The sequence below is a fragment of the Cervus elaphus genome, chromosome 9, assembly GCF_910594005.1.
Source record: "Cervus elaphus chromosome 9, mCerEla1.1, whole genome shotgun sequence".
In the NCBI taxonomy this organism is placed as follows: Eukaryota; Metazoa; Chordata; class Mammalia; order Artiodactyla; family Cervidae; genus Cervus; species Cervus elaphus.
In genome coordinates this window covers 18,116,113-18,137,583 of record NC_057823.1, presented here as the reverse complement: position 1 = coordinate 18,137,583, position 21,471 = coordinate 18,116,113, and the positions used below count along the sequence as shown (strand labels likewise).

The 21,471-nt window shown below is 43.8% G+C and overlaps 1 non-coding gene across 1 annotated transcript; it reads right to left on the bottom strand.

Moving 5' to 3' along the window:
• Positions 1-201: 201 nt before the first annotated feature.
• LOC122701091 lies at positions 202-308 on the bottom strand. The gene has a single exon (XR_006342940.1). It is a non-coding gene; the product is annotated as a U6 spliceosomal RNA (small nuclear RNA).
• Between the last annotated feature and the right edge of the window lie 21,163 nt (positions 309-21,471).

Genomic DNA, 21,471 nt, shown 5'->3' with positions numbered 1-21,471 from the left:
TTTGATTTGTATTTCTTAATAATGAACAATGTTGAGCATCTTTTCATGTGTTTGTTAGCCATCTGTATGTCTTCTTTGGAGAAATGTCTGTTTAGGTCTTTTCCCCACTTTTTGATTGGGTTGTTTGTTTTTCTGGTATTGAGTTGTATGACCTGCTTGTATATTATGGAAATTAATCCTTTCTCAGTTGTTTCATTTGCTAAAAATATGGAATGCTTCACGAATTTGCATGTCATCTTTGCACAGGGGCCATGCTGATCTTCTCTGTATCGTTCCAATTTTAGGATATGTGCTGCCAAAGTGAGCACATGCTCGGACTTCTTATTCGGTGGCTTCTCTTGTTGCAGAGCACAGGCTCTAGGCAAGTCAGCTTCAGTAGTTGTGGTATTTGGGCTCAGTAGTTGCAGCTCCTGGGCACTATAGCATGGGCTTCAGTAGTTGTGGCACATGGGCTCAGCTGCTCCATGGCATGTGGAATATTCTGAGACCAGGGATCAAACCCGTGTCCCCAGCATTGGCAGGCAGATTCCCATCCACTGTGCCATGAGGGAAGTCCTAAAGGATTGTATATATAATGATTTTATATATAAATGATTGTATATATGTGTCACATACATGTAACAGTTCAGTTCAGTTCAGTTCAGTTGCTCAGTCGTGTCCAACTCTTTGCGACTCCATGGACTGCAGCATTCCAGGCCTCCCTGTCCATCAGCAACTCCCAGAGTTTCCTCAAACTCGTGTCTATTGAGTCGGTAATGCCATCCAACCATCACATATATATATGTATGCAATTGGGGGCTTCCCAGGTGGCATTAGTGGCAATGAACCCACTTGCTAATGCAGGAGACACAAGAGACATGGGTTCAATCCCAGGATCAGGAAGATCCCTTGAAGAAGGGCATGGCAACCCACTCCAGTTTTCTTGCCTAGAGAACCCCGTGGACAGAGGAGCCTGGCAGGCTACAGTCCATGGGGTCGCAGAGTTGGACACATATTGGAGCCATGCTTGTTTGGCACATAATGACCATAGCGTATCAGTTGCTTGTTTTGGTTTTGCCTGTCTTTGCAATGACATCTTTTTTTCATCGCTCTTCTCTTTAGGGGAAACTTTTCTTCCTCACAGACACTTAAAAACAAACCTTCCATGGCATCCACTTCATCTAAAAGTTCCTAGGCTTGCAAAATCATCTAAACCCAGGGCACGTGTTTTCCTCATTCTGATGCCCTTTGTCCAGGTTTCCACCTCTCTAAGTCACCAGGAGGCTCAGACCAAAATAGGTCTCCACCCAAAAGAGTCTGGTCTTTTGGCTAAGGTGAGTCTTCATAGCTGCCTTTGAAACAGAACTCAGCAGTCAGAGAGGGTGAGTAACCACAGGTGCCTCCCAATGGGTACGTTTAGAGACCTGACTTGATGCTGTAGCCATCAGTTTATTTCCACAAGATGCCCATAAGCCACGTGAAGGCAAAGACAATATTGTATAGTATCTCTAGTGCCTAGCAGTAGTAAGGGCTAAATAGATAAGTGAAAATAAGTGATATTATTTTTGATGTGCCTGCCAACAGCATTATAAATGCCCTGCCTCTGAATTCCGCTGTTGTTCTTGTTCAGTCACTCAGTCGTGTCTGACTCTCTGCGACCCCATGGACTGCAGCATGCCGGGCTTCCCTGTCCTTCACCATCTCCTGGAGCTTGCTCAAACTCGTGTCTTCTGAGTCGGTGATGCCATCCAACCATCTCGTCCTCTGTCGTCCCCTTCTCCTCTTGCATTCAATCTTTCCCAGCATCAGGGTCTTTTCCAATGAGTTGGCTCTTTGCATCAGGTGACCAAAGTATTGGAGCTTTAGTTTCAGCATCGGTCCTTCCAGTGAATATTCAGGGTTGATTTCCTTTAGGATTGACTGGTTTGATGGGATTTTGATCATTCATAACTCTAATTGTCCTGGACCGCCACTCCTTTCTTTCAAGAAGAACTGCAGACTTGAAAGCAAACCTGTATTGAGAACATGGAAAAAGCCCCGGATTCATAGTTGGGGAGGTTCAAAATTGACCATGACACCACCTCATCGTCAAGGACTCCAGGAGAGAGAACAGGGCAGGATGTGTGTATAAACATGTATAATCCAAACCCATAGGGTGTGCAACATAGAGTGATCCCTAATGTCAACTATGGACTCTGGGTGATGAAGATACGTCAATACAGGTTTATCAGTGGTGCCAGATACACCGTTCTGGTGGGATGGGGAGAGCGGGGGAGGCTGGCAGGCCAGGCGGCTATGGGGAAGGGCTGTTGGATAATAGTGATGACAGACTTGCCACAAAACTTCAATTTGTAAAAAATTTGCAGTGTCTGCAAAGCACAATAAGATGAAGGGTAGTGGACGTCCCTGGCGGTCCAGTGGCTAAGACTCCATGCTCCCAATGCAGGGGATCTGGGTTCCATCTCTCGTCAGGGAACTAGATCCCACATTCTGCAACTAAGACCTGAGGCAGTCAAATAACTAAATAAATATTAAAAAATAAGTGAAGCATAATAAAATGAGGCATGCCTGTATTACTTATTACTTGTGTGATTAAGAAAAAAGTGAAATAAACCAGTCACTAGGAGACAAGTGCTGTATGATTCTGCCTTCAGGAGGTCTCTGTGAAAGTGAAAGTCATTCAGTTGTGTCTAACTCTCTGCAACCCCAAGGACTATACAGTCCATGGAATTCTCCAGGCCAGAATACTGAAGTGGGTAGCCTTTTCCTTCTCCAGGGGATCTTCCTGACCCAGGGATCAAACCCGGGTCTCCCGCATTGGAGGCAGACGCTTTAACCTCTGAGCCACCAGGGAAGCCCCAGGAGGTCTCTAGAAGGAGTCAAATTTCTATAGAGGAGAAAGTAAGATGGTTTCTAGGGGCTGAAGGAGGGGGACTGGGGAGTTATTTTTTAGAAGGGAGACAATTTAAGTCTGGGAAGATGGAAATATTTTGGAGCTGCATGGTGGCACTGGTTGAAAATGTGCACGCATGTGATGCCCCTGAACGGTGCACTTAAAATGATGAAGATGGCAAATTTTATGTTATGTGTCTTTTCTTTTTAATCTTTTGGCAGCATTGCAGAGCATGTGGAATCTTAATTCCCCAACCACAGATTGAACCCACATTCCCTGAACCTATGTTAACCACTGGATCACCAAGGAAGTGCCTGTTTTTTTTTTTTTTTTTTTAAGGAAGTGCCTGTTATGTGTCTTTTGCCATGCTTAAACATTTAAAAAGAAAAAAAAGGAAAAAAAATTAGGAAGAAAGGAAGGAGGGAGGGAAAAAAGGGAGGAAGGGGAAAAAAGAAAAGAAGGAAAGAAATAAAAAAGAGATAAAGAAAGAAGGAAAGAAAGGGGGGATGGAAGGAAGAGAAAGAAAAAAGAAAGAAAGAGGGAAGAAACTTGCCAAAAGCTGCTGCAAGCCACATGTGTAACCTCAGCTCCCTTAGCTTCTGACGTCAGCCACGGCCTCAGAGTCAATGTCAAGGGCAGCACAGCCTCTCAGATCTTTCAGGCCACTCTCTCCCCACTGCCAGGAATCTATGAGAATTCAGGAAGAAAAAACCCATCAGAAATCCCTACAGATGCCTGCTCTTCCAACTCAGCATCTTAGGACGCACAGCCACCCTGCTGCCCTGCCCTGAATCTGGGTTCTGTCCTCCTCAGTTGAATAGATGGCCACTCTTCATCTCAGGTCAGGGGGAGAAGTTACCTGACTACAGCTGCACTGACCACAGCGAGCTGCCTACAACTAGAGCACTTCTCCTTTCGTGTCTTTCCTTTTTACTTAAAAATTTAATTAATTAATACCTATGCTAAAATGCACATAATATAAAATGTACCATCTTAACCATCTGAAATGTTCAGTTTAGAGATTTCCCTGGAGCTCCGGTGGTTTAAGACTGCACTTACACTGCAGGAGATGTGGGTTCAATCCCTGGTTGGAAAAGTTACATTCCACATGTGGGGGGGAAAAAAAAGGAAATGTGCATTTCAGTGACAGAAGTATGTTCACATTGTTGTCCAACCATCACCACCGTCCATCTCTAGGACCCTTTCATCTTGCAAAACTGAAACTCTGTCCCCACTAAATACTAACTCCCCATCCTCCCTCCCCCAGCCCCTGGCACCCATCATTCCATTTCCTGTCTCTATGAAATTGACTCCTTTAGGGACCTAATATGGACTTCACAGATGGCTCAGTGATAAAGAATCCAACTGCCAATGCAAGAGACGAAAGAGATGCAGGTTCGATCCTTGGGAAGATCCCCTGGAGAAGGAAATGGCAACCCACTCCAGTATTCTTGCCTGGAAAATTTCAAGGACAGAGGAGCCTGGCGGGTTTTACAGTCCATGGGGTTGCAAAGAGTTGGACGCGACTGACTGCACACACACACACACACATACACACACACACACATACACACACAGGAATAAGTGGAGGCATCCAATATTTGTCTTTTTGTGACTAGTTTATTTCAGTGAGCATGGTAACCTCAGGGTTACCTCATCCATGCTGTAGCATGTGTCTGAATTGCCTTCCTCTTAAGGCTGAATGATATTGCTTGGTATACATACACCACATTTTGTTCATTCATCCACTGATGGACACTTGGGTTGCCTTTTATGGCTGTAGTGAATCATGTGACTATGAACATGGGTGTGCAAATCTCTTTTGACTCCCTACTTTCAATTCTTCTGGGTGTATATATACGTAGAAGTCAGTTGCTAGATCATATAATGATTCTATTTTTAATTGTTTGAGGAACCTCCATGCTATTTTCCACAGCAGCTGCACCGTTTTACATTTCTTTTCTTTTATTTATAGAATCTCAATCCTGTTTCAGGCTATAATGTGCCCAGTTAAAATTATTTCCCAAAATCCCTTGCTGCTAGTGGTAGTCCCAAGACCAATGAAGCAGGTGGAAATTTCTGCTCTGGTGAAAATACAATTCTGTTTTATTTTATCTTATTTTGATCATATTTTAATTCAGTTTTTTATTTTTAAATTTTATTTGGAAACTTTAGTTGTTTTGGCTGTGGGGCATGTGGGATCTTAATTCCCTGACCAGGGATGAACCCACGCCCCTTGCTTTGAAAATACATAGTCTCAAAGACTGGACCACCAGGGAAGTCCTAAAATCCAATACTTTTTTTTTTAATGTTTATTTATTTTTTGACTGAGCTGGGACTTCGTTGCTGCTCAGGCATTCGAGCTCTCATTGTGGCACGCGGAATCTTTTAGTTTTGGTGTACTGGAACTAGTTCCCTGATCAGGGATCGAACTCCTGCCATCTGCATTGGGAGCATGGCATCTTAGCCATAGCACCACCAGAGAAATCTGCAAATTAGTTATTCTTTTACAGTATGCAGCTGAAGTTGATGCTAACTGATATAAACAGATCCAGGTAAAAAAATACCTCCTGCCCTCCAGGGACCTTTTTTTTTTTTTTTTTAAGATTTATTTATTTGTTCATTCAGTTCAGTCTCTCAGTTGTGTCCGACTCTTTGTGACCCCATGAACCGCAGCATGCCAGGCCTCCCTGTCCATCACCAACTGCCAGAGTCTACCCAAACCCATGTCCACTGAGTTGGTGATGCCTTCCAACCATCTCATCCTCTGTCGTCCCCTTCTCCTCCTGTCCCCAACCCCTCCCAGCATCAGGGTCTTTTCAAATGAGTCAGCTCTTCACATGAGGTGGCCAAAGTATTGGAGTTTCAGCTTCAGCATCAGTCCTTCCAATGAACACCCAGGACTGATCTCCTTTAGGACAGACTGGTTGGAATTCCTTGAAGTCCAAGGGACTGTAAAGAGTCTTCTTCAACACCACAGTTCGAAAGCATCAATTCTTTGGTGCTCAGCTTTCTTTATAGTCCAACTCTCACATCCATACATGAATACTGGAAAAACCATAGCCTTGACTAGACGGACCTTTATTGGCAAAATAATGTCTCTGCGTTTTAATATGCTATCTAGGTTGGTCATAACTTTCCTTTCAAGGAGTAAGCGTCTTTTAATTTCATGGCTGCAATCACCATCTGCAGTGATTTTGGAGCCCCCCAAAATAAAGTCAGCCACTGTTTCCACTGTTTCCCCATCTATTTGCCATGAAGTGATAGGACTGGATGCCATGATCTTAGTTTTCTGAATGTTGAGCTTTAAGCCAACTTTTTCACTCTCCTCTTTCACTATCAAGAGGCTCTTTAGTTCTTCTTCACTTTCTGCCATAAGGGTGGTGTCATCTGCATATCTGAGGTTATTGAATGATTGTTCATTTGTCATTTATTTATTTTATTTTTGGTTGCGCTGGGTCTCGTTGCTGTGCACGAGCTCTGTCTAGGCTGGGTAAGCAGGGGCTACTCTTCACTGAGGTGCTCGGGCTCCTCACTGCCTCGGTTTCTCTTGTTATGGCTCTGAGGCTCTCTAGTGATGGCTCAGTAGTTGTGGCACATGGAGTTAGTTATTCCAAGGCATGTGGGATCTTTCTCGACCAGGAATTGAACCCATGTCCCCTTCTTAGCAGGTGGATTCTTTACCACTGAGACACCAGGGAAGCCCAGGGACCTTCTGACTGAGTATTTTACCCTTGCCTTGATTTTGTGGGTTGTGGGTGGAGAACCACCCATTCTGAGCACAAACCTCAGTTCCGCCACTTCCTGGGTGACCTTGGGCAAGTTACTTTGCCCCTCTGAGCATTGCTCTCCTCAGGCATCAAATGGATGTGAGGATGATTCTTGCTTATTAAGATTAGTACCTGCATCACAGGAGGAAATGGCATTAGCTGCTATTGTTCCTGACCAAGGTTCTTCACCATCTCCAGTGAGTAGAAATTGAAAGTGTTAGTCGCAGGTTGTCATCTCTTTTCCAGGGGATCTTTCTGACTCAGGAATTGAACCCAGGTTTCCTGCATTGCAGGCAGATTCTTTACCATCTGAGCCATCAGGGAAGCCCAGAAATTGACTAGAGGCCAGAAAAGAAACTCAGACAAGGCTTCACTGGGACCCCTGCTGCAGCTGGGGGGAGTGGGAACAAGCAACAGGTTCCCTTGCTTGTTCTTTATATGGGGTGAGGCTAGAGGTGTGTCCAGGTGTTGGGTCAGAAGGGTGGCTTAAGTGTTTTGCCCACCCCTCTGGTGGTTTTGAGTACAGAGGGCATTTGCAGTACCCTGCTTTTGATCTCAACGGCCTGTTTTTTAAGGAGTGTTTTATTTATTTTTGGCAGTGCTGGGTCTTTTTTGTTGCTTCCTGCAGGCTTTCTCTAGTTGCAGTGAGCTGGGGGGCTACTATCTAGTTGAGATGTGCAGAATTCTGCACCGTTATTTTTAGTCCCATATAGCTTCTCTGTATTTTGTTGCTGGAGGAGAGGTGTGTCTAGGTGCAAGCCTTGCAGAACTGCAGCAAAGTGTCCCAAGTGCCAGCCTGTTTCACTATTATTGTTACTATTGTTATCACTGTTGTTGTGGCAACGCCAGCTAGTTCCCTGGGTGACCAGGTGTCCCCTCTTGGCATTCGAGTCCTCTCAGTCCCATCTTGTGCGTGTGTGTGCGTGCTAAGTCACTTCAGTCATGTCTGACTCTTTGTGACCCCGTGGACTGTAACCCACCAGGCTCCTGTGTCCATGGGATTTTCTAGGCCAGAATACTGGACTGGGCTGCTGTGCCCTCCTCCAGGGATCTTGCCGACTCAGGGATTGAACCTGTGTCTCTTATGTCTCCTGCATTGGCAGGCAGGTTCTTTACCACTAGTGCCAAGTGGGACGCCTATCTCTAAGTGAGTGCTATGGGCTCTGCCTTTACTTATTCTGTTCCCTCTACCAGAAATGCCTTTCCTCCTACTCTCCTCATCCAACCTTTTTGGGCATTTGGGGGATCTTGTCTGCCCATCAGCCATTCCCCCTACTTCTGGTAACAGGAGGGAGGGACCACCGTCCCCTAATTCTCAGTCCATGTGTTTTGGGGCAAGGAATAGCCTGGCAACAGCAAGGGATTGGCCACGTGACCTAGGCCTGACCAATTAGAATAATAAATCACCCCCAACTTCAGAGATTGACTCAAGAATGGACCTGTGACTCAAACCAGGGTAAGAGGAACTTGCTTCCTGTTGGGGTAGCTGAGTTGGGGAGGATGGAGCAATGGGGAAGTCATCCTGGTTGCCACCATTAGGGGAGGGTTTGTTGAGGGGAAGGCCCCAGAGAGGCAAGAACAAGCAAGACATGAAGACTTGACCTCATAGCTAGAGCTAAGCACCTAGATACAGCCATGCCTGAAGGCACCCTCTGGAATTTTCAGCTATAGGAACCAATGTATCCCCTCCTTTTTAAGTCTAAGTATAGTTGATTTACAATGTTGTGTTAATTTCTGCTTTACAGTAAAGTTATTCTGATATATTGTTGCTATTCAGTCACTCAGTCATGTCAGACTCTTTGTGATCCCATGGACGGCAGCTCGCCAGACTTCCCTGTGCTTCACCATCTCCCGGAGTTTGCTCAAACTCATGTCCATTGACTCACTGATGCCATCCAACCATCTCATCCTCTATCGTCTCCTTCTTCTCCTGCCTTCATCTTTTCCAGCATCAGAGTCTTCTAATGAGTAGGCTCTTCGCATCAAGTGGCCAAAGTATTGGAGCTGCAGCTTCAGCACAGTCCTTCAAATGAATATTCAGGGTTGATTTCCTTTAGAATTGACTGGTTTGGATTTCCTTGCTGTCCAAAGGTCTCCAGAGTCTTCTCCAATACTATAATTTGAAAGCATCAATTCTTCAGCACTCAGCCTTCTTTATGGTCCAACTCACATATCTGTACATGACTACTGGAAAAAACCCTAGCTTTGATTATGTGAACCTTTGTTGGCAAAGTGATGTCTCTGCTTTTTAATACACTGTCTAGTCTTGTCATAGCTTTCCTTCCAAGGAGCAAGTGTCTTATAATTTCATGGCTGCAGTCACCATCCGGTACCCTCCTGTCCTTTTGTCTGTTCAACATCTGAACTCCTTCCCTGCATTTGGAGATCTACCTCCCACCTCCAACTTTAGAAATTCCAAAGGTCAGATATTCACTTTCCCAGTATCCTTTGAACAACAATGTGAGTATATGACCTGGACTCAGCCACTCATAGCCTCACACCCAGGAATTTGACTCCAGAGCAGGACTGTGGCTCCACTGCCCATTGTCTTTGATTCTGAAACAACCCAAGCTGGTCTGAGGCATTTGCAAGCAGGAACTCTGCTTGATAAAATAGCTATTAGACTAACAGTGAATGAAATAACACATATCTGGGGCTAGAAAAAACACTGATGTCACCTCTGCAAATTCTCAACCTCAGGGTCTCCAACTTAGACCATTCCTCTGAGGTTGGTCTAAATTCCATCTGTTTTCATCATTTAGATGATGGGTTTTTTTTGTTATAGCAGCATATAACCAGCCTGTCATGACTGATAGAATTATTCCCCCTCTTAGTTTGAAATAATTATAGATTTAAAATAAGTCACAAAAATAGTACAGAGATGTCCCTTGGATATTCTCCCCAACCTTCCTCAGTGATGGTTAATATCTACATCACTACTTTATTAAACCAGGAAATTGATCTTAGGACAGTGCAATTATACATAGACTTAACTCTGATTTTATTAACCCATAAAAATGAGCAGCCTGTGTCCTCTCTTTTTTTCATATATAAGCCTTTTTCATGTCCCTGTTATGATATTTAATGACTTTTCAGTATCTTCCAGGTGAACCTTAGCAGGTGTCAACAATGCCTCATTGTTGTGCCCTTTCATTTCCACCAAAACCACAGAAATGATACCTGTACATGTCTTGATACCTTTGTATCCCTAATGATTTCCTTAAGAGAAATTCCTGAGGAAAGGGTCTAAACATATTTATGTCATTTTGTCAAATTGCTTTTTAATTTTTTTTTTTTTTTGCCACACTGTGTGACGTGTGGGATCTTAGTTCCCTGACCAGGGATTGAACCCACGCCCCCGCTGTGGAAGCATGGAGTCTTAACTAGTGGACTGCCAGGGAAGCTCCTCAATTGTTTTTTAGAAAGCCACATCCAGGCACCTGTCATAGTCTGAGCACAGGTTGGAAGAATTTCCAGACACAGAGTGTTTCAGAAAAGAGTGAGTTTATGAAAAACAAAGAGCAGAGATAAGGGGGCAATGCTTATCTTTCAGGGCAACCTCCTGAAAGACCAGGAAGAGGTGATACTTTTCATGGGTTAGGAGCCAATTTTGATAGCCTCAAGACAAAGAAAATTCCTGCTGGAGGAGTGGCATTAGGTGATTGGTTAGGGTGGGTACCTTTACCCCATATGGGGTCAGCAAGCTCTCTGGGATCAGGGGGGCTCTTGGCAGTGGTCACAATGGGGCTCAGTCGGTTCCAGAGATGACCTTGGTTCTGGCTCCACATCAGTGGCCTTGGTACAAGGTCTCACACCTGTGACCTTGGTATGGACTCCACAGCCCGGGCAGGGATATAAGGGCCCGCCTTTTTACCATCTTGCCAACATTGTGTTATCACTTAACAAATCTTCAATAATTTGCAAAGACCCTGATGCTGGGAAAGATGGAGGGCAGGAGGAGAAAGGGACGACAGAGGATGAGATGGTTGGATGGCATCACCGACTCCATGGACATGGATTTGGGTAGACTCCAGCAGTTGGTGATGGACAGGGAGGCCTGGCATGCTGCAGTTCATGGGGTCGCAAAGATCGGACACAACTGAGGGACTGAAATGAACTGAAGCCAAACAAAAATGAAGATTTTATCATTGTTTAAATTTGCCTTTAAAGTGAAAGTGAAGTCACCCAGTCGTGCAGCCTGCCAGGCTCCTCCGTCCATGGGATTTTCCAGGCAAGAATACTGGAGTGGGTTGCCATTTCCTTCTCCAGGGGACCTTCCCGACTCAGGGATTGAACCTGGGTCTCCCGCATTGCACGCAGACGCTTTTTGGTTTTAATTTGCCTTTACTTGGTGGTTGAAAGAGTTACATTCTTTTTTTCATGTATGTGCCTGCACGCTCAGTTGCTTGGTCATGTCCAACTCTTTGAGACTGCAAGGACTGTAGCCCACTGTAGCCCAGGCACCTCTGTCCATGGGATTTCCCAGGCAAGAATAATGGGTTGCCATTTCCTTCTCCAGGGGATCTTCCCAACCCAGGGATCGAACCCGTGTCTCCTGCATCTCCTGCATTGCAGGCGGATTCTTTTACTGCTGAGCCACCAGGGAAACCCTTTTCTCCCCCACGTACACACACTTATATTTCTTTTTTGTCATTCTTCTGGGAGCCTTTTGAAGAAAAACAGCAAACAAAGCAAACAAGTTTGCATTTCTTTCTCATCTCCCTCCTGTTAGTTACTTATCAACAAGCTTTCATGGGTGTCTTGAGAATATGTTGTGGAAACAGACATTCCGAGGATTCTTGCAGGGAGGGCCTACATACATCCTCCCCCAGATTGCCAACAAAAAGGCAGGAAAGTGACATTTGAGATGAGGCTCAGGGGAAGGAGACTCACCAGCTGATACGTGATGGGAAGAGGGACACACGTGTGCAAACACCTGTAACTGTGCAGTGTGAAATTTCAGTGTGGCTGAGGTTTGGGAAGATTTGCCAGGCTCAGATGATCAGGGCCCTGTGTGCGCCCAGGAGTTGGAGTTTAGAAGTCTCTGGCCATGTGGGAAAAAATCCTGGTGGGAAGTGAGGGTGGGGAAGCAGGGAGGAGAGGACCACACTGGTGCAGACCAGAGATGGCAGTGGTGGTGGATCAGGCAGAGGCCAAGGATGGAGAAGAGGTGGGTGGATTGAATATACTTTGAAAGGAAAATGGGCTGACCTGGGGACGGGCAGGATGGAGGAGGCTGAGGGAAAGGGATGAGAGTGATTTAGATTTCCTGGGGCCATTGGAGCCACCTAAGAGATGGGGACACAGCAGCAGAATCAGGTGGGAATGTAATGAGCTGGGCTTTGGGCACCTTGTCAGTATTAATGTTCCAGAAGATACAAATGGCCTCATTGAAGCAGAAATCTTTGTAACCATGACATAAACTAGAAACCAACTATTCTAGTGAATTAAGCATTGGTGAGGAATCAAGAAATGGTTCTTAAAAGGGACACGTGGGGACTTCCTTTGGCAGTCCAGTGGCTTAGACCCCACACTTCCAATGCAGGGAGCGAAGGTTCGTTCCTTGGTCAGGGAACTAAGATCCTGCATGCTGCATCCTGTAACCAAAAAAAAAAAAAAAAAAAAACCACCTAAAATCTAAAAAAAACACTAAAAACCTAAAAAAAATAAAAATAAATAAACAGCCCTAAAAGGACATGTGTCTAGAACCTCATGAGCTTGGAGAAGCTCCCAACTCCATCTTCTTGTCCCCTGCCTCCAGCTGTTCAGGATATAGTGTGTTTGGGGTGTATCCTGACAAATATTTCTCTAAACGTCTATGTGGCAGTGACATGGTCCAGAACAAATATATGCGATCCTGTGTACGTGCCCAGAAAAGGCATCTTGCCGGACATTTCATTGTGCAGCTTGCTTTTCTAGCCTTAGCATTGGTCTAAAGATCTTTCCATGTTAGTTTTCTGTTTTATTTTTGGCTGTGCTGGGTTTGTTCTTGCGCAAGGGCTTCTCTAGTTGAAGTGAGTGGGGGCTACTCTTTAGTTGCGATGTGGTGGCTTCTCACTGCAGCGGCTTCTCATTGCTGTGGCTTCTGTTGCTGCAGAGCATGGGGCTCTAGAATTCGGGCTCAGTAGTTGTGCGCGGGCTTAGTGGCCCCACAGCATGTGGAATCTTCCTGGACCAGGGATCAACCCTATGTCCCTGCATTGGCAGGCAGATTCTTAACCACTTGACCCCTAGGGAAGTCCTTTCCATGTTAGCTTAATGAGACCCATGTCATGTGAAAAATTGTTTTAGGATGTTCCAGTTGCTATCACCGTGTAGAAAAACCATCATTCCACAGCTGAGTGGCTTAAAACAACATTCAGTTTATTCTCTCTCATGGTTTCTTTGTGTCAGGAAAATGGGAAGGGCTCACCCGGGTGGGTGCCCACAGCTGGGGGTTTGGCTAACGGTCTCTTGCCCCTCATGTGGGCTTGGTGGTCTCTTGGCATGGGCTTATTTATGCTTTCTCACAACATGGTGCCTTCTAGGCTTTTAGGCTGTTCCATGACAGATGATGGCTTCAAAAAGGAGTATCCCAATAAGCTGCAGAGCTTTGTATGACCCCTTCTTAGCAGATACAGTGTCACTTCTACTGCACTCCACTGCTTATCAGAGTCCCAAGCCAGAGTCAAGGGAAGAAGAATTAGATTCCATGTCCTTTTTTTTTTTTTATTAATACACTGTCTTTTCTAGTTATCTTCAATTAATTTCTAGATCCAGTCACTCTCCTGCATCAGTTTTTAAAATTTAAGTATGCAGATAATACCACTTTAATGGCAGAAAGCAAAGAGGAACTAAAGAGCCTCTTGATGAAGGTGAAAGAGGAGAGTGAAAAATCTGGCTTAAAACTCAGTATTCAAAAAATGAAGATCATGGCATCCAGTCACATCACTTCATGGCAAATAGATGGGGAAAAGTGGAAACATGACAGATTTATTTTCTTGGGCTCCAAAATCACTGCAGATGGTGACTGCAGTCATGAAATTAAAAGGCTCTTGCTCCTTGGAAGAAAATCTATGACAGATCTAGACAGTGTATTAAAAAGCAGAGATAGCACTTTGCCAACAAAGGATCATAAAGTCAAAGCTATGGTTTTTCCAGTAGTCACGTATGGATGTGAGAGTTGGATCATAAAGAAGGCTGAGCGCTTAAGAATTGATGCTCTCAAACTGTGGTGCTAGTGGACTCTTGAAAATCACTTGGACTGCAAGGAGATCAAACAGTCAATTCTAAAGGAAATCAACCTTGAATATTCATTGGAAGATTGATGCTGAACCTAAAGCTCCAATACTGTGGCCATCTGTTGCAAAGAGTCGACTCTTTGGAAAAGACCCTGATGCTGGGAAAGGTTGAGGGCAAGAGGAGAAAGGGGCAACAGAGGATGAGGCAGTTGGATGGATGGCATCACTGACTCAATGGACATGAGTTTGAGCAAACTCGGGGAGATAGTGAAGGACAGGGAAGCCTGGCGTGCTGCAGTCCACGGGGTCGCAAACAGTCAGACATGACTTGGCAACTGAACAACAACGGTAAATGATTTACAATGTTGTTTCAGTGTACAGTGAAGTGATTCAGTTATACATATATGTTTATTATTTTCAGATTCTTTTAAAAAAAAATGATTTATGGTTGTGCTTAGTCTTCTTGGCTGCTCACAGTCTTTTTCTGGTTTCAGTGAGCAGTGGGTGGGCTTCACATTGTGGTGGCTTCTCTTGTTGCGGAGCTCAGGCTCCAGGCACACAGGCTTCAGTAACTGTGGCTCACAGGCGTAGTTGCCTTGCAGTATGCGGAATCCTCCCGGACCAGGGATCAAACCTGTGTCCACTGCATTGGCAGGTGGATTCTAATCCACTGTGCCACCAAGGAAGCCCCTAGATTCCATGCCTTGAAGAGGTAGTTACCAGGTTCCAGAAGTGCATGTGGGGAGGGAGATAATGTGACCATCTGTCACATGTGATGCTCTGTATTTTTCCCAACTGCCTTTCCCCCAGTCCTGGCTATGCCAGGGCACCCTAGGGACTCCCATCATGCCCTGACTATCCGGCATTCCAGTCGAAAGAATTTGCTTGCCCAATTCTTGCTGGGGCCTGCCTGCCTGCTCCACTGAGGACACACAGACCTGTGTTCTATTACTCAATTCACCCTTTCCAGGGGCTGTTTCACGCTGCCAGACCCAGGGCCTTTCCTCCAGGTTTGGAGGTCCCAGTCTCCAAGGGTTTATGCCCGGGCCCCACAAACCTGGGCCCAAATCCGTGTGGCCTTAGGCAAGTGCCTCAACCTCTCTGAGCTTCACTTGTGTCCTCCACCCCTCAGGGCTGTTGGGATAAATGGGGGAGGAAGGCACTGGCCAGCAGGACTGAGATAGAGGGAAAAGGACTGTGTGGATAGATGGGTGCTGAAAGCACAGGCCAGTGGGGGTTGGGGGAGGGCAGTTAGCAGCTGTCACCAGGAGCAACAAGAGTTCAGGTTGGTGGAGGTCCCTGGTTCATGGCCAGTGTCCACACGAGCGCCAGCCAGGCTGGTTCCAGGACCTCAGGTCAAGGTCAGTGTGGGAAAGCCAGGCCAGGGGGCTGACCTCTCACCCTCACCACAGCCCACTTGTCCCTGGGTCACCACCACCCCTGGCTTTGCATGTGAGGACGTTCAGTTCAACTAGCTCCTCTTGATTCCCTTCATTTTTCTCTCTGAAAAATGATTTCTCATTTCATTGTCACCCAAGAAAATACAAAAATGCCCAAAGAAAAACAGAATCCTCCATGAAGTTTCTGGGTTGTCTCTTAGTGGGCTCAGAGGTGCAGAGAGCTGCCCAAAGTCACAGAGCTTGGACATTGCAGGGCCAGAATTCAAAGCCATGACCACCCACCGTGGAAGGAAGGTGAACAGGGCTCGACAACCACCGGGTCTAGGACTGGCCGTGCAGCCTCGGGCAAGTCCTTCTCTTCTCTGTGTCTGTTTACTCATCTGAAGACTGGGGCTAACCAGTGCAAAGTAGGCAGTGAGCAAGTAAGTGGTGTGCCCACAGCTTTAGCAGGGCACATAGGCACCAGACAGGCTGCATTTCTTAGCTTCCTGTGCAGCTAGTGGCCATTTGACTACATTGCAGCACATAAGAAAATGAAGTGTTGGTTTCCAGAGAGGATCTCTAAAGGATGGGTGGGCCTTTCTCCTTCCCCTTGTCTCCTCGTTGATGGCTGGGATGTGAAGGAGAGATGGAGCATCAGCAGCCCTCTTGTGTCATGAGGTGATGCTGAAAGCAACAAGATAGAAGCTGTTCTCCAACACTGAGACACCAACTCCAGACTTTGACATGAGAGAGGCATGACATGAACTCATGGCCAACAAGTCAACATTATTCGGAATTTTTCTGCCATCTATTCTGCAACAAACTGTAATTAGACACATTGATGTTGTTGTTTAGTCACTAAGTCATGCCTGACTCTTCTGCAACCCCATGGACTGTAGCCCGCCAGGTTCCTCTGTCCATGGGATTTCCCAGGCAAGAATACTGGAGTGGGTTGCCATTTCCTTCTCCAGGGGAACTTCCTGACCCAGGGATCGAACCCAAGTCTCCTGCATTGGTAGGTGGATTCTCAACCAGTGGGCCACCAAGGAAGCCCATCAGACACATATTTTCTCCTGTTCAAATTCCACATATACTTCTCCCATCCTCCCCCGTCCCCCACGAAGGGACTCTTTTTTACACTGGCCTCAGTCTGAATACTATGAAACCAAGTGTTTGTGAATTGATTTTCTATAAACATTAAAATAAATCTAAATCTATTAAAATGAAGTAAAAATCATTCACACACAAAAATGTATATGTATTTTTTCTTTTTTTGGCTGTGCCATATGGCATGTGGCTTCCCAGGTAAAGATGCAGGTTCTATCCCTGGGTTGGGAAGATCCCCTGGAGGAAGAAATAGCAACCCACTCCAGTATTCTTGCCTGGAAACTTTCATGGACAGGGGAGCCTCAGTCCACAGGGTTGCAAAAAGTTGGACACAACTGAGTGACTTAGCACGCACACACACGTGGCATGTGGGATCTTCGTTCCCTTACCAGGAATCGAACCCATGCCCCCTGCATTGAAAGCTGAGTCTTTTTTTTTCTCATTTATTTTTATTAGTTGGAGGCTAATTACTTTACAATATTGTAATGGGTTTTGTCATACACTGACATGAATCAGCCATGGTTTTACATGTATTCCCCATCCCGATCCCCCCTCCCACCTCCCTCTTTACCCGCTCCCTCTGGGTCTTCCCAGTGCACCAGGCCCAAGCACTTGTCTCACGCATCCAACCTGGGCTGGTGATCTGTTTCACCCTTGATAATACACATGTTTCGATGCTGTTCTCTCGAAACATCCCACCCTCGCCGTCTCCCACAGAGTCCAAAAGTCTGTTCTGTACATCTGTGTCTCTTTTTCTGCCTTGCATATAGGGTTATCATTACCATCTTCCTAAATCCCATATATATGTGTTAGTATGCTGTAATGTTCTTTATCTTTCTGGCTTACTTCACTCTGTATAATGGGCTCCAGTTTCATCCATCTCATTAGAACTGATTCAAAGTGAATTCTTTTTAATGGCTGAGTAATATTCCATGGTGTATATATACCACAGCTTCCTTATCCATTCGTCTGCTGATGGGCATCTAGGTTGCTTCCATGTCCTGGCTATTATAAACAGTGCTGCGATGAACATTGGGGTGCACGTGTCTCTTTCAGATCTGGTTTCCTCAGTGTGTATGCCCAGAAGTGGGATTGCTGGGTCATATGGCAGTTCTATTTCCAGTTTTTTAAGAAATCTCCACACTGTTCTCCATAGCGGCTGTACTAGTTTGCATTCCCACCAACAATGTAAGAGGGTTCCCTTTTCTCCACACCCTCTCCAGCATTTATTGCTTGTAGACTTTTGGATAGCAGCCATCCTGACTGGCGTGTAATGGTACCTCATTGTGGTTTTGATTTGCATTTCTCTGATAATGAGTGATGTTGAGCATCTTTTCATGTGTTTGTTAGCCATCTGTATGTCTTCTTTGGAGAAATGTCTGTTTAGTTCTTTGGCCCATTTTTTGATTGGGTCATTTATTTTTCTGGAATTGAGCTTCAGGCGTTGCTTGTATATTTTTGAGATTAATCCTTTGTCTGTTGCTTCGTTTGCTATTATTTTCTCCCAATCTGAGGGCTGTCTTTTCACCTTGCTTATAGTTTCCTTTGTTGTGCAAAAGCTTTTAAGTTTCATTGGGTCCCATTTGTTTATTTTTGCTTTTATTTCCAATATTCTGGGAGGTGGATCATAGAGGATCCTGCTGTGATTTATGCCGGAGAGTGTTTTGCCTATGTTCTCCTCTAGCAGTTTTATAGTTTCTGTTCTTACATTTAGATCTTTAATCCATTTTGAGTTTATTTTTGAGTATGGTGTTAGAAAGTGTTCTAGTTTCATTCTTTTACAAGTGGTTGACCAGTTTTCCCAGCACCACTTGTTAAAGAGGTTGTCTTTTTTCCATTGTATATCCTTGACTTCTTTGTCGAAGATAAGGTGTCCATAGGTTCGTGGATTTATCTCTGGGCTTTCTATTCTGTTCCATTGATCTATATTTCTGTCTTTGTGCCAGTACCATACTGTCTTGATGACTATGGCTTTGTAGTATAGTCTGAAGTCAGGCAGGTTGATTCCTCCAGTTCCATTCTTCTTTCTCAAGATTACTTTGGCTATTCGAGGTTTTTTGTATTTCCATACAAATTGTGAAATTATTTGTTCTAGTTCTGTGAAAAATACCGTTGGTAGCTTGATAGGGATTGCATTGAATCTATAGATTGCTTTGGGTAGTATAGCCATTTTGAGAATATTGATTCTTCCAATCCATGAACACGGTATGTTTCTCCATCTGTTTGTGTCCTCTTTGATTTCTTTCATCAGTGTTTTATAGTTTTCTATGTATAGGTCTTTTGTTTCTTTGGGTAGATATACTCCTAAGTATTTTATTCTTTTTGTTGCAATGGTGAGTGGCATTGTTTCCTTAATTTCTCTTTCTGTTTTCTCATTGGTAGTGTATAGGAATGCAAGGGATTTCTGTGTGTTAATTTTATATCCTGCAACTTTACTATATTTGTTGATTAGCTCTAGTAATTTTCTGGTAGAGTCTTTAGGGTTTTCTATGTAGAGGATCATGTCATTTGCAAACAGCGAGAGTTTCACTTCTTCTTTTCCTATCTGGATTCCTTTTACTTCTTTTTCTGCTCTGATTGCTGTGGCCAAAACTTCCAACACTATGTTGAATAGTAGTGGTGAGAGTGGGCACCCTTGTCTTGTTCCTGATTTTAGGGGAAATGCTTTCAATTTTTCACCATTGAGGGTAATGCTTGCTGTGGGTTTGTCATATATAGCTTTTATTATGTTGAGGTATGTTCCTTCTATTCCTGCTTTCTGGAGAGTTTTAATCATAAATGGGTGTTGAATTTTGTCAAAGGCTTTCTCTGCATCTATTGAGATAATCATATGGTTTTTATCTTTCAATTTGTTAATGTGGTGTATTACATTGATTGATTTGTGGGTATTAAAGAATCCTTGCATTCCTGGGATAAAGCCCACTTGGTAATGGTGTATGATTTTTTTAATATGTTGTTGGATTCTGTTTGCTAGAATTTTGTTAAGGATTTTTGCATCTATGTTCATCAGTGATATTGGCCTGTAGTTTTCTTTTTTTGTGGCATCTTTGTCTGGTTTTGGAATTAGGGTGATGGTGGCCTCATAGAATGAGTTTGGAAGTTTACCTTCTTCTGCAATTTTCTGGAAGAGTTTGAGTAAGATAGGTGTTAGCTCTTCTCTAAATTTTTGGTAGAATTCAGCTGTGAAGCCATCTGGTCCTGGGCTTTTGTTTGATGGAAGATTTCTGATTACAGTTTCGATTTCCTTGCTTGTGATGGCTCTGTTAAGATCTTCGATTTCTTCCTGGTTCAGTTTTGGAAAGTTATACTTTTCTAAGAATTTGTCCATTTCTTCCAAGTTGTCCATTTTATTGGCATAGAGCTGCTGGTAGTAGTCTCTTTATGATCCTTTGTATTTTAGTGTTGTCTGTTGTGATCTCTCCATTTTCATTTCTAATTTTGTTAATTTGGTTATTCTCCCTTTGTTTCTTAATGAGTCTTGCTAATGGTTTGTTAATTTTGTTTATTTTTTCAAAAAACCAACTTTTAGCTTTGTTGATTTTTGCTATGGTCTCTTTAGTTTCTTTTGCATTTATTTCTGCCCTAATTTTTAAGATTTCTTTCCTTCTACTAACCCTGGGGTTCTTCATTTCTTCCTTCTCTAGATGCTTTAGGTGTAGAGTTAGGTTTTTTATTTGACTTTTTTCTTGTTTCTTGAGGTAAGCCTGTAATGCTATGAACCTTCCCCTTAGCACTGCTTTTACAGTGTCCCATAGGTTTTGGGTTGTTGTGTTTTCATTTTCATTCATTTCTATGCATATTTTGATTTCTTTTTTGATTTCTTCTATGATTTGTTGGTTATTCAGAAGCGTGTTATTTAGCCTCCATATGTTTGAATTTTTAACAATTTTTTTCCTGTAATTGAGATCTAATCTTACTGCAGTGTGGTCAGAAAAGATGACTGGAATGATATCAATTTTTTTGAATTTACCAAGACTAGATTTATGGCCCAGGATGTGATCTATTCTGGAGAAGGTTCCGTGTGGACTTGAGAAAAAGGTGAAGTTGATTGTTTTGGGGTGAAATGTCCTTTAGATATCAATTAGGTTTAGCTGGTCCACTGTGTCATTTAAAGTTTGTGTTTCCTTGTTAATTTTCTGTTTAGTTGATCTATCCATAGTTGTGAGTGGGGTATTAAAGTGTCCCACTATTATTGTGTTACTATTAATTTCCTCTTTCATACTCGTTAGTGTTTGCCGTACATATTGCAGTGCTCCTATGTTGGGTGCATATATAATAGTTATATCTTCTTCTTGGATTGATCCTTTGATCATTATATAGTGTCCTTCTTTGTCTCTTTTTACAGCCTTTATTTGAAAGTCTATTTTATCTGATATGAGTATTGCGACTCCTGCTTTCTTTTGTTCTCCGTTTGCGTGAAATATTTTTTTCCAGCACTTCACTTTCAGTCTGTATGTGTCTTGTTTTGAGGTGGGTCTCTTGTAGACAGCATGTATAGGGGTCTTGTTTTTGTATCCATTCAGCCAGTCTTTGTCTTTCGGTTGGGGCATTCAACCCATTTACATTTAAGGTAATTATTGATAGGTATGGTCTCGTTGCCATTTATTTTGTTGTTTTGGGTTCACATTTATACAACCTTTCTGTGTTTCCTGTCTAGAGAAGATCCTTTAGCATTTGTTGAAGAGCTGGTTTGGTGGTGCTGAATTCTCTCAGCTTTTGCTTGTCTGTAAAGCTTTTGAATTCTCCTTCATATCTGAATGAGTCCTTGCTGGGTACAGTAATCTAGGTTGTAGGTTATTCTCTTTTATTACTTTAAGTATGTCCTGCCATTCCCTTCTGGCCTGGAGGGTTTCTATTGATAGATCAGCTGTTATCCTTATGGGAATCCCTTTGTGTGTTATTTGCTGTTTCTCCCTTGCTGCTTTTAATATTTGTTCTTTGTGTTTGATCTTTGTTAATTTGATTAATATGTGTCTTGGGGTGTTTCGCCTTGGGTTTATCCTGTTTGGGACTCTCTGGGTTTCTTGGACTTGGGTGGCTATTTCCTTCCCAATTTTAGAGAAGTTTTCAGCTATTATCTCCTCGAATATTTTCTCATGGCCTTTCTTTTTGTCTTCTTC